Source organism: Hordeum vulgare, chromosome 1H, assembly GCF_904849725.1.
Source record: "Hordeum vulgare subsp. vulgare chromosome 1H, MorexV3_pseudomolecules_assembly, whole genome shotgun sequence".
NCBI classification, from domain to species: domain Eukaryota; kingdom Viridiplantae; phylum Streptophyta; class Magnoliopsida; order Poales; family Poaceae; genus Hordeum; species Hordeum vulgare.
This window is the reverse complement of record NC_058518.1, coordinates 162762842-162775203: the sequence shown is the minus strand read 5'-3', so window position 1 is coordinate 162775203 and position 12362 is coordinate 162762842.

Below are 12362 nucleotides of genomic sequence, written 5' to 3'. Positions count from 1 at the left end.
GCCTGATTTGGATCCAAATGTTTATTGCTATGGTTAGACTTTGGCTTAATTCTCTTTTCATAGTTTCAGATGCTTGCGAGAGGGGGTAATCATAAGTGGGAGGCTTTTTCAAGTAATAACAACACCCAAGCACGGGTCCACCCACATATCAAGTCATCAAAGTAGCAAACATGAATCAAATGAACATGGTGAAAGTGACTAGATGAAATTCCCGTGTGTCCTAAAGAACATTTGCATCACTATAAGTACTTGTTCCGGCCTATACTTTGCACTCAATAGGATTGGTCTATCTTGCTGCACTTTATTTATATTTGTCCCTAGTTACTTGCTACAAATTATCTTTCTACCAAACTATCTATTACCGCTTGTTTCAGTGCTTGTAGGAACTACCTTGCTGAAAACAACTTGTCATTTCCTTGTGCTCCTCGTTGGGTTCAACACTCTTACTTATCGAAAGGACTACGATTGATGCCCTATACTTGTGGGTCATCAAGACTCTTTTTTGGCGCCATTGCCGGGGAGTGAAGCACCTTTGGTGAGTGGAAATTGGTAAGGAAATATTTTTGCTACGTGCTGAAATTTATTGCTACTTGTCACTATGGACAGTAATCCTTTGAGAGGCTTGTTCGGGGTATCTTCACCTTGACCGGAAACCACTAGAGTTGCCTCTCCACCACCTACTGAAGCTACTGAAGATATTGCTTATGAAATCCCTACTGGTCTTATTGATAAACTTTTAGCTAATACTTATGCAGGCGATTGAACTAAACATCGTGATATGCACTTAATTTATGTGGATGAAATTTGTGGATTGCTTAAGCGTGCAGGTTTATCTAGAGACATGGCTAATATCAAAGTTTTCCCTTTATCTTTGGAGGGCAAGGTATTCACATGGTATAGGCTATGTGATTATACTGACACATGGGATTGGAATCGTTTGAAACTGGAGTTCCACCAGAAATTTTAACCTATCACTACTGAAATTCAGAAATTTGCCGTCTGCCATGGCGGACGGCAAAGGGGGGAACCACTGACGGCAAAGGCTTTGCCGTCGGTCAGCAGACGACAAAGTAGATGGCAAAAAAAATCCGGTGAAGAGGTTCTTTGCCGTCTGCTTTTTTAAAGCGGACGACAAAGAATCTTTGCCATGAGGGGGCAGGCGGCAAATTAAATGGGACGACACATACTCCAACGACCCCGTTGAGTGTTAACGGCAGGCCTCCTCTCTTTGCCGTCTGCCATCCCCCCTTTGCCATGTGGGGGCAGACGGCAAAGGGTGGAACCAGCCCCCTCTCTCTCCCCTCTTTGCCGTCTGCCATCCCACCTTTGCCATGTCGGGGCTGACGGCAAAGAGGGGAGAGAGTGGGAGCTGGTTCCCCCTTTTCCATGTGGGGGAAGACGGGAAAGGCGGGAACCAGCCCCTCTCTCTCCCCTCTTTGCCGTCTGCCATCCCACCTTTGCCATGCGAGGGCAGACGGCAAAGGGGGGAACCAACCCCACCTCTCTTCCCCTTTGCCGTGTGCCATCACCCCTTTGCCATGTGGGGGCAGACGGCAAAGGGGGGAACCAGCCCCTTTTTAATTTATTTCTTATTACATCCAGCATTTTTGACAATAATCAGGATATATATATATTTGACATAAATAAATTTCTTTCCGTACTCATAACCATATTAAAATAACTTTCATCCATAGTGCATACATATTATGCAAGTTGCATCCGTACCAAACCATATATTACACCAGTTTCATCCACATGCATACAAAGTTTCATATATATCCATATACTACAATAGTTTCAATACAAGCTTCCGTGAAGCCATGGTACAAGAAATCATCTTCAAGCATTCCATCAATATAATCCAAGCTTCCCGTTTAGTGAATGTAATCTACAAAATGACAAATAAGAAAGTTAGAAGAATAATACTAGATGAAGAAGTATATATAGGTTATTTCAGAGAGAAATTAGCTAAGTATAGGCCATTTAATAGCTAAATTAGGTGGAATAGGTCATCTTGGAGCTACATAGCCTTATTATGTCATTTAGGAGAGAACTTAGCTAAGTATAGGTCATTCTAGAGCTAACTTGGATAAAACTATGTCATTTTGTAGCCAACTATGATTATTAATCCATTTTGACCTTATTATGTCATTTTGGAGCTAAATTAGTCATTTTAATGAGCTAACCAAGGTTCTTAGGATGTTTTTACCTAACTATGCTAATTATGTCATTTCAGAGGATAATTAGCTAAGTATGTCTTTGTTGGGGAAAATAACCTACGTAGAAGAAGAAAGAGAAGAAGCAAGAAGAGAAGAAGCAAGAAGAGAAGAAGAAGGAGAAGAAAAAGAAGAAGAAGAAGGAGGAGAAGGAGGAGGTGAAGGAGAAGAAGAAGAAAAGAAGAAGGACAAGAAGAAGAAGAAGAAGGAGTAGAAGAAGGAGAAGGAGCTTCTCTCCTCCTTGTCCTCCTTCTTCCTCCTTCTCCTTCTTCTTCTTATCTTCTTATTCTTATTCCTTCCTTTCATTTGTCCTCTTTCTTCTCCTCTTGTTCCCTTCTTCGGGCTAAATTAGCTAAGAATGCCTTTTTAGAGCTAATTATGTCATTTCGAGGATAATTAGCTAAGTATAGGTCATGTTTCATTAAATATACCATTTTGGAGCTAACTAAGCTAATTATATCATTTAGGTGGAACCCTAGCTAACTATAGGTCGTTTGGGAGCTAACTTGGGTAAAATAGGACATTCCGGAGCAAACTATGCTTATTAACCAATTTTGGATCTAGCTAGGCTAATTATAGGCCATTTAATACCTAAGTTAGAGGGAATAGGTCATCTTGCAGCTACGTAAGCCTCATTATGTCATTTAGGAGAGAACTTAGCTAACTATAGGTCATTTTTTTATTAAATAGGTCATTTTGGAGCTAACTAAGCTAATTATGTCCTTTTGTAGGATAATTATCAAATTTAGTCTTTCTTGGATGAGTCTAAGCTACGTAGAAGAAGAGAAAGATAAGAAGAAGTAAAAGAAGAAGAAGGAGGAGGAGGAGGAGAAGGAAGAGGAGAAGAAGAAGAAAATAAGAAGGAGTAGGAGAAGGAGGAAGAAGGAGGAAGAAGAAGGAGAGGGAGGAGCTCCTTCTCCTTCTTATCCTCCTTCTTCTCCTTCTTCTTATCCTCCTCCTTCTCTTCTTCTTCTCTTCTTCTTCTTCTTCCTTCCTTTCATTTTTTCTCTTTCTTCTCCTCTTGTCCCGTACTTCGGGCTAAATTAGCTAAGAATGCCTTTTTGGAGCTAATTATGTCATTTCAACGATAATTAGCTAAGTATAGGTCATGTTTTATCTAATAGACCATTTTGGAGCTAACTAAGCTAATTATGTCATTTAGGTGGAACCCTAGCTAACTATAGGTCGTTTCGGAGCTAACTTGGGTAAAATAGGTCATTCCGGAGCAAAATATGCTTATTAAGCCATTTTGGATCTGGCTAGGCTAATTATAGGCCATTTAATACCTAAGTTAGGGGGAATAGGTCATCTTGCATCTACGTAAGCCTTATTATGTCATTTAGGAGAGAACTTAGCTAACTATAGGTCATTTTTTATTAAATAGGTCATTTTGGAGCTAACTAAGCTAATTATGTCATTTTGTAGGATAATTAGCCAATTTAGTATTTCTTGGATGAGTCTAAGCTACGTAGAAGAACAGAAAGAGAAGAAGAAGTAAAAGAAGAAGAAGAAGGAGGAGGAGGAGCAGGAGGAGAAGGAAGAGGAGAAGAAGAAGAAAAGAAGAAGGAGAAGGAGAAGGAGGAAGAAGGAGGAAGAAGAAGGAGAAGGAGGAGCTCCTTCTCCTTCTTCTCCTTCTTCTTCTCCTTCTTCTTATCCTCCTCCATCTCTTCTTCTTCTTCTCTTCTTGTTCTTCTTCTTCATCCCTTTCATTTTTCCTCTTTCTTCTCCTCTTGTCCCCTTCTTCGGCTAAATTAGCTAAGAATGCCTTTTTGGAGCTAATTATGTCATTTCGAGGATAATTAGCTAAGTATAGGTCATGTTTTATTAAATAGACCATTTTGGAGCTAACTAAGCTAATTATGTCATTTAGGTGGAACCCTAGCTAACTATTGGTCGTTTCGGAGCTAACTTGGGTAAAATAGGTCATTCCGGAGCAAACTATGCTTATTAAGCCATTTTGGATCTAGCTAGGCTAATTATAGGCCATTTAATACCTAAGTTAGGAGGAATATGTCATCTTGCAGCTACGTAAGCCTTATTATGTCATTTAGGAGAGAACTTAGCTAAATATAGGTCATTTTTTATTAAATAGGTCATTTTGGAGTAACTAAGCTCATTATGTCATTTTGTAGGATAATTAGCCAATTTAGTCTTTCTTGGATGAGTCTAAGCTACGTAGAAGAAGAGAAAGAGAAGAAGAAGTAAAAAAGGAGGAGGAGGAGGAGGAGGAGAAGGAGAAGGAAGAGGAGAAGAAGAAGAAAAGAAGAAGGAGAAGGAGAAGGACGAAGAAGGAGGAAGAAGAAGGAGAAGGAGGAGCTCCTTCTCCTTCTTCTCCTTCTTCTTATCCTCCTCCTTCTCTTCTTCTTCTTCTTCTGTTCTTCTTCTTCTTCCTTCCTTTCATTTTTCCTCTTTCTTCTCCTCTTGTCCCCTTCTTCGGGCTAAATTAGCTAAGAATGCCTTTTTGGAGCTAATTATGTCATTTCGAGGATAATTAGCTAAGTATAGGTCATGTTTTATTAAATAGACCATTTTGGAGCTAACTAAGCTAATTATGTTATTTAGGTGGAACCCTAGCTAACTATAGGTCGTTTTGGAGATAACTTGGGTAAACTAGGCCATTCCTGAGCAAACTATGCTTATTAAGCTATTTTGGATCTAGCTAGGCTAATTATAGGCCATTTAATACCTAAGTTAGGGGGAATAGGTCATCTTGCAGCTACGTAAGCCTTATTATGTCATTTAGGAGAGAACTTAGCTAACTATAGGTCATTTTTTATTAAATAGGTCATTTTGGAGCTAAGTAAGATAATTATGTCATTTTGTAGGATAATTAGCCAATTTAGCCATTTTGGAGCTAACTAAGCTAATTATGTCATTTAGATGGAAGTCTAGCTATTTTTTATTAAAACACTAGAAATAACATACCATTATCGTTATCACGGCGGTGAAGCACGGTGGCTCTGGCTTGTTTCACCTGGAGAAGGCTGCCCAGGAGAAGGCTCCACTGTAGAAGGGTCGTGCGATGCATTTCGGGAGATATTCTGCACCAAACACCGTTTGCAATGTGTCGTTAGCATGAGGACACTCTTAAATCACTGCACTAAAATGAAACTCACCGTCCCCGCCATGTTAATGACTGGCATCGGCGGAGGGACTTGGCCGCTCTTCTCGCACATAGACTGTACATTTGGTTTCGACAAGTCAAACTTTTTATTTTTAATGAAACGGACATTCAAATGCAAGATTTGAAATAACATGAAGAAGAAACTTACCACGAAGAGCTCGTATATGGCCCTGTTAGACGCATCATTCCATGCCCTCTCCGCCTCCACCAATGCAGTCGTCCTCTCCTCCAGCTCCCTAATCTCCTTATCCTTCTCCGCCATAGCCGCCTGCATTGCCTCTCTCTCTTTCTAAATAGCAGCCTGCAACACAACTCATTGTTAGCAATGTAATCATATTGGTTCCAACGCACAACATAATGTGGAAAGATAGTTGAGTCCACTAAACTAACCTCGATGGCGAGCTCGACTGGCCGTGGACAACGTGTTATCTCCGGACAAGAGCTCGTTTGGCGTGCCTTTATCTGCCGGAGAGTGCTAGGACAACGTATAAGGCCGTCTCTAATGGTGATCGAGCCATGGGGCCTCCCGTTGCCAGCTATCATCACCAGCTCTGGATCAATAGGCCCCTCGCTCGGGTTAAAGTCCTCCCCTTTCCTTGCCTTCTCGTGATCTCTGTACTTCACGAGCTTGTGGTGGGAGGAGATGTTGGTGAAGTTTTCTGGATGCTCGAGGTCAGACTCAGAGGATGCCTTCACCTTCTTGTACGAGGCAGTATGGGCCATCGCATACAGGTCGTACATCTGTGGCACCTCCGTCTTATTGTGACGCGCCTAAAAGAGAGAGAGAGAGAGGAAAATTGTATTAGTAAAGGGCTCAATATAGCATTAAGAATGAATTGCATGAGGCATGAAGAAAACCACATACCTAGTTCTCACCAAATTGGATTAAGTTGACGCTCTCTTGATGGTGTGGCACACCAACCATTTTGCCACACCTCTCCTTGGTGTTGTTGTGGCTGGCCTCCCACGTTTCGGAGCACCACTGATCCACCAAGGCCTCCCAATAATCCATCTTATCCACACACCATCTCGGGGGCACCTAAGTTAATAAAGAGAAATTTGAGCGCGTAAGAACCAAATCAAGGAAACTAACTACAAAGCCTTAAGAATATGTAATTACCTTCATGTAATGCTCCTTCTCCATCTTAGCATCACGACACTTCGCCTTGTCAATCCTAATACGCCGCGTGGCATGGTAGTCTCGAACAGCCTGCACCCAAGCCTCGTACCGAAAGTTTCGAAGTAGGTGGCGACATTCGGTTTCGATAACCTTTGCCGCGTCCTCCTCGTATCCCTCCTCACACTTGTAGTAGGTCTACAAACGAGACAACACCGATTAGTACAATAAATAGCTATGGTTGATTTATAATTGTGTGAAGGAGAAATTACCCAGAACTTTCGGATCACCATGTACGCCTTTGTGTCGCACAAAACACCGTCGATCTCCACCTCCGGCGGGGCCAGGGCACCCAAGTAGTGCTCCCAGGTCATTCCTACCTCTCGCTCCCGACCGGGCAACGTAACAAACCCTGGGTAGTTTTTACGGCAAAGCACACCAAGGACGCTGTTGGGCTTGCGGACACCCTTGGCAACAATCCAACCCCTACAGTATGACAAATTAAAGCCAAAACATTAGATATTTGAGAAAACGCGAAGGCAAAAGGTTAAATAAGAGTAAATTAACCTACTTGTCCCCATTTGGCCTAATCGACCACCTCTGCTCAGGGGTCGCTGGCACGAGCGGGAGCCCCAAACTACCACGCTGGTAGACGGTAGCCCCCTCACCCAGCTCCTCGTCGCTACCAGCATGGCCACTTGGCTCAGCCTAGGTATCCCACTGGGTCTCTTGGGACGTACCCTCATCCCTGCTTTGCTCCGGAGTCGTGTGGAATGAAGCCTCTGGGACACGAGTCTCGTGGGTCGAAGGCTCGTCGACCTGAGGCTCGTCGACTCGAGACTCGTGAACCGGAGACCGTGTAGCCTGCACCTCAGACGAATCCACCCTAGAAGTCCTGTGCTGAGGTGAATCAGCTTGGGGTGGTGGCGGAGATCGTGTAGCCTCCACCTCAGAAGGCGTGGTAGCCACCGCCCTACCTCTCCCGCGGCCACGTGTACCTTTAGTACAACATAAATACCAACATGAGTAATAAAATGTATATAAATACCAATATGCATACAACATGAGTACAACATAAATACCAACATGAATACAACGTGTACCTTTAGTACCTCTTGGCTTCGCAGGGGGTCGACCTCCTCTCACGGGGGGTGCTCCTTGCAGAGTAGAGAGCAACGCTCTCCAAAGAGGCGAGGCAGGAATGGAAGTACCCATCCCATCACCCGCCGACGAAGAAGGAGCCGCAGAGTGCTTTCGACCCTTTCCCACCATCTTTCAACACCTGTCATGATAAAGAGTAAATGAAATTAGTACAACATAAATACCAACATGAGTAATAAAATTTATATAATTTAGTTGAATACCTGCATGAACTAATAACAATCGTGCTCGTCTATATATGCTTCGGGGTCAATAAATGCATCACGATCATCACTATCATCAATAAATGCATCATCATCATCACTATCACGAAGAACATGTGGAAGGCCACCATTATGTAATCGGTCAAGAAGTGACAGGTCATCCACAACGGTAACCTCTTCTTCTTCCAGCTCTTCCAGTTCGGGCTCAGGGGTTAAGACGGATTCACTGTCGCTGTCTACTTCAATGTTCTGGGGTGAAGTAGAGCGGTTCTTGAAACGTTTCTTGGACATACGTGTTCCTTGGAAGAATTCTCCTTCATATGTGTCTGGGTTAATGTGAGGTTCGTAATTCTCTTCATTAAGGGTAGGTGGTCTAAAATGTGGTGGCACTTCATAAACGACATCCAAAACTTTGAGATTTGGATCAGTTTGGCAGGCCCACGGTAGATAGAAAACTTGTGTCGCCTGTTGAGCCGTAATATAAACATCGGGAACATCTAAGTGGGTGTTTTGGTTGATTTCGACTAGTCCTATATGTTCATGAGTCCTTCTAGTCTCCCTCGGCTCAAACCAATAACATTTGAAGACTATGATGGTCGGTGGGTTTTCACCATAGAATAGAAGTTCATAAATTGCTTCAACTCTTCCATAATACTCGGTGTCTCCTTCACCGATAGCAGAGACAGAACAATTTGTAGTCTTTAGGTCGGGCATAGATAACTCTTTGCCAAAGGTACGAAAGTGATACCTGTTGATGTTGTATTTGTCAAATGAACGGACCTTATAGTCAAAACCATTAGCGACTTGTCTCAACTCGGCGTCCATAGACTCTGCATCAGCCTACAAGTTTAATACGAAAGAATGGATGCATTAGCCGCAAATTATACCAAGAAATCAAATGGGCCCTTAATGGTAATTAATTACCCTTTGTTTGAACCAAGAGATGAAATCGGGATGGTCGCCTCCATGCTTTGCGAGAAGCTCATACTCTTCGGTGGAATCCTTTTCGATGAACGCTCCATCCGAGAATTTGGCGACGTATCGACTATGTCAAATATCCGGGAATAAGAGTAGTTCAAAGCAATTAGAAGTTGCGGAACAATAAATTACCGAGAACTTACTCGATGTACGACTGCACTTCTGTTAGGTTGGTGAAGATATACAAAGAAATGGTCCGCCATTCTTTGACATCCAACGATTTCCCTTTCGAAGCACCGGATGGTGCGAGCTTACCTTTGAATAGGCTGAGGTTGGATCAAACTTTTTTGGATCGCCATCATTGTACCGAGGCTTCGGGTTATGCGAATGATGATTTTTGGCTTCGTAGTGTGCTGTCACGAAGTTTGCCGCCTCCTCAGTAATGAATGCCTCAGCCATCGATGCTTCAATTCTATGTTTATTTTTACACTTAGCTCGAAGGGTCTTCTGCATCCTCTCAGTTGAGTAGCACCATCGATTTTGAACGGGCCCCCCATTCTTGCCTCGGTCGGGAGATGCAAAATCAAATGTTGCGTTGGATTAAAGAAGCCCGATGAAAAGATCTTTTCTAATTTGCAGATCAACTCAGGAGTCAACTCTTCCATTTCATCTAGCACGCCAGGCGGTAGTTCTTTCGCACAAAGAGAACAGAAGAAATAGCTCAGATCTGCCAGTACTAGTCATTCATCCTCAGGGATAAAGCCATGCAACATCACCGGCATTACCCGCTCAATCCATATGTGCCAATCATGACTCTTGAGCCCAAATATTTTCAATTTCTCAAGACTCGCTCCCCTCTTTAGATTCGCAGCATACCCATCGGGGAACATCAACCGCATTTTCACCCACAATAGCATTTCCCTCATAGGTGGCCATTCAACATTGAACAATGCCTTTGGCTTCGCTATGCTTCGCTTTCCTTTCCGTTGTCGCAAGTTTTGCAACGGTCTATCACATATAGCCTCCAGCTTGATTCTAGCCTTAGGATTACCTTTTGACTTCCCCTCTATGCCAAACAATGTACCAAAAATGACCTCCGCAATATTCTTTTCAGTGTGCATCACGTCGATGTTGTGTGGGCAAAGGAGGTCTTTGAAGTAAGGCATATCCCATAAGCATGACTTGTGAGTCCAGGCGTGTTCCGTATTATACCCTTTGAAGTATCCTGGATGCAAAGGATCAGGCGCAAGAGCGTTTAACTGATCAAGGGTCTGGTGGCCTGTCAACGCAGCTGGTGCATTGTTTTTGACAACTCTACCTTTGATGAAATTCTTCTTGTCTTTTCTGAACTTATGGTCAGGATCCAAGAATTGTCTATGCATATCGAAGCAAGAATACTTGCGACGAGCCTACACCCAACGGAACTGAAGAGCTGCCTTGCATGTGGTGCACGGGAACCTTCCATGCCGTCATACCATACACATTGAACCCATCCGTGCTGATGGCAACTCTAGGTTGCCTTGGATCTTCCGATTTATCCTTATGTAATGCATCGAAGTGCCTTCACGCAAAACCATCTGAAGTGTGTACCAACATCTTGTTCCCATCCGCATCTAGTTTGGTTCTTTTGCCCAATTTGTGCCATGTCATCTGTCTGTCCGTCTCTTTGACCATGAAAAGACGTTGAAGTCTTGGTACGATTGGCAGATACCGAAGAACACTAATGGGGATTTTGGTCTGATTCTTCTCACCCATACCATTGTCTACCACAATATACCTGGAAGAATTGCAAATGGGGCAATAGTTCAAGGCCGCATACTCAAGCCTAAATAAGGCACATCCATTCTCACAAGCATGTATCTTCTCATAAGGCATCTTAAGTACACGGAGGATTTTCTCTGACTGGTACAGGTTTGCAGGCAGTACATGGCCTTTGGGTAGAAAGCGTCTAAATATCGTCATCATCGCGTCGTAGCATTCTCGGCCTAGGTTGAATTGAGCCTTCAGAGCCATTACTTGCGCGATGGCATCCAACTGACAAAGCTCAGCCTGCTCGTGGAGACGACGTTTTGAAGACTCCAACATTTCATAGAAGGCCTTTGCAGATTCCTCCATCTCATCGTCCGAATCCTGAGCATCATCAAAGTCTTGCACCATGTCTTCAATCCCGGTACCATGCTCGTCGGTGCGATGACGAATCACCTCATCTCTGGCACGTTGGTCAGACTCACCATGAAATGTCCACACCGTATAATTAGGCGTAAAACCCTACATCTGCAGGTGTTTACCATTTCAAACTCTGTCTGCTTTTTCAAGTTGTCGCAGTTGGGATAGGGGCACCATGTTTTTTGCTCGCCATTTGCAAATGCGGCTCTCAGAAACCCCCTGGTTTTTGTTAACCGTTCATGGGTCATGTCTTTCTGACTAGGGTGACCAGTGTACATCCAAGCACGATCACTCATGTTGCCTAGCTACCTATGGGGGCACAAGAAATAAATATATAATTCATCACCTGTATTCATACGCTAATCAAGTTTGTCAGTTTTATTACGTCCATGCAACCTACACGCCAATAGGTAAAGATAGGTCCTAATCCCACCCGAGTATGTGTAGATTGGGTTCGTTTTCCCAGGCTCTGCTCCAGATGCGACGCAGAATTTCGGCAGCACCTCCCCGCTGTTCTCCTGATACACGTCTCGGCAATAAGCAGAGAGGATGTGTACCCGGAGAACAACAGGGGAGGCACTGATGAAATTCTGCATCGGATCCGGAGCACAACATACGGGAAAACAAACCCAATCTACACATACTCGGGCTGTCCATGGGTAATGTTGGACAATTCGAAAGGATGGCGGTTATAAATATACAAAGAAATGCATATTTATAGATGTCACCCTTTCGAACGGGAGACGCATGCTGGTCATGCATACTCATGATTGAAGAAACCTATAGCTAGCAAGTTTCATCGACACGAAGACCGGGACAGAGCAAATTAAGGGGGTAGGAGGAGAAGTCATTTGTGCTCACCAACAAACGCAAGGGCAGAGCTCGTCCAACGCACGTGGAGGTCGTCGAACAATTGCACATTGAAATTGACACGATCAACACAAATACGATGTTTTTATAATTAACATAATCGGAAAATATGTGACCTAACTCATAATTTACAAAACTATGACCTCGTGGGCCTCTGGAAGGCTGAAAAGCACCTTCTCGTTCAACAGAAGGCAGAAGAGGTGCCGGGGGTCGGGGCTTAGGGGCGTCGAGAGTCAGTACCGTCGAGGGTCGATGGTGTCGGCTGTCGGTGGCATCGGGGGTCGGGGGTTAGTGGCGTCGGTTGTGGGGGGGGGGGCAGTGGCGTCGGGGGTCGAGGGTCAGTGACGTCGGGGGTCGAGGGTCAGTGATGTCGGGCGTCATTGGTGTCGGGGATCGGGGGTTGGTGGCGTCGAGCGTCGGGGGTCGGGAGTCATGGGCCGAGGGTCTGGGTCGGGGGTCAGTGGCGTCGGGGGTCGAGGGTTAGTGGCGTCGGGGGTCAGTGGCGTCGGGGCTCGGGGGTCGGTGGCGCCGGGGGTCGATGGTCGGGCGTCACGGGTCGGGGGTCGAGGGTCAGTTTCGGGGTGCCG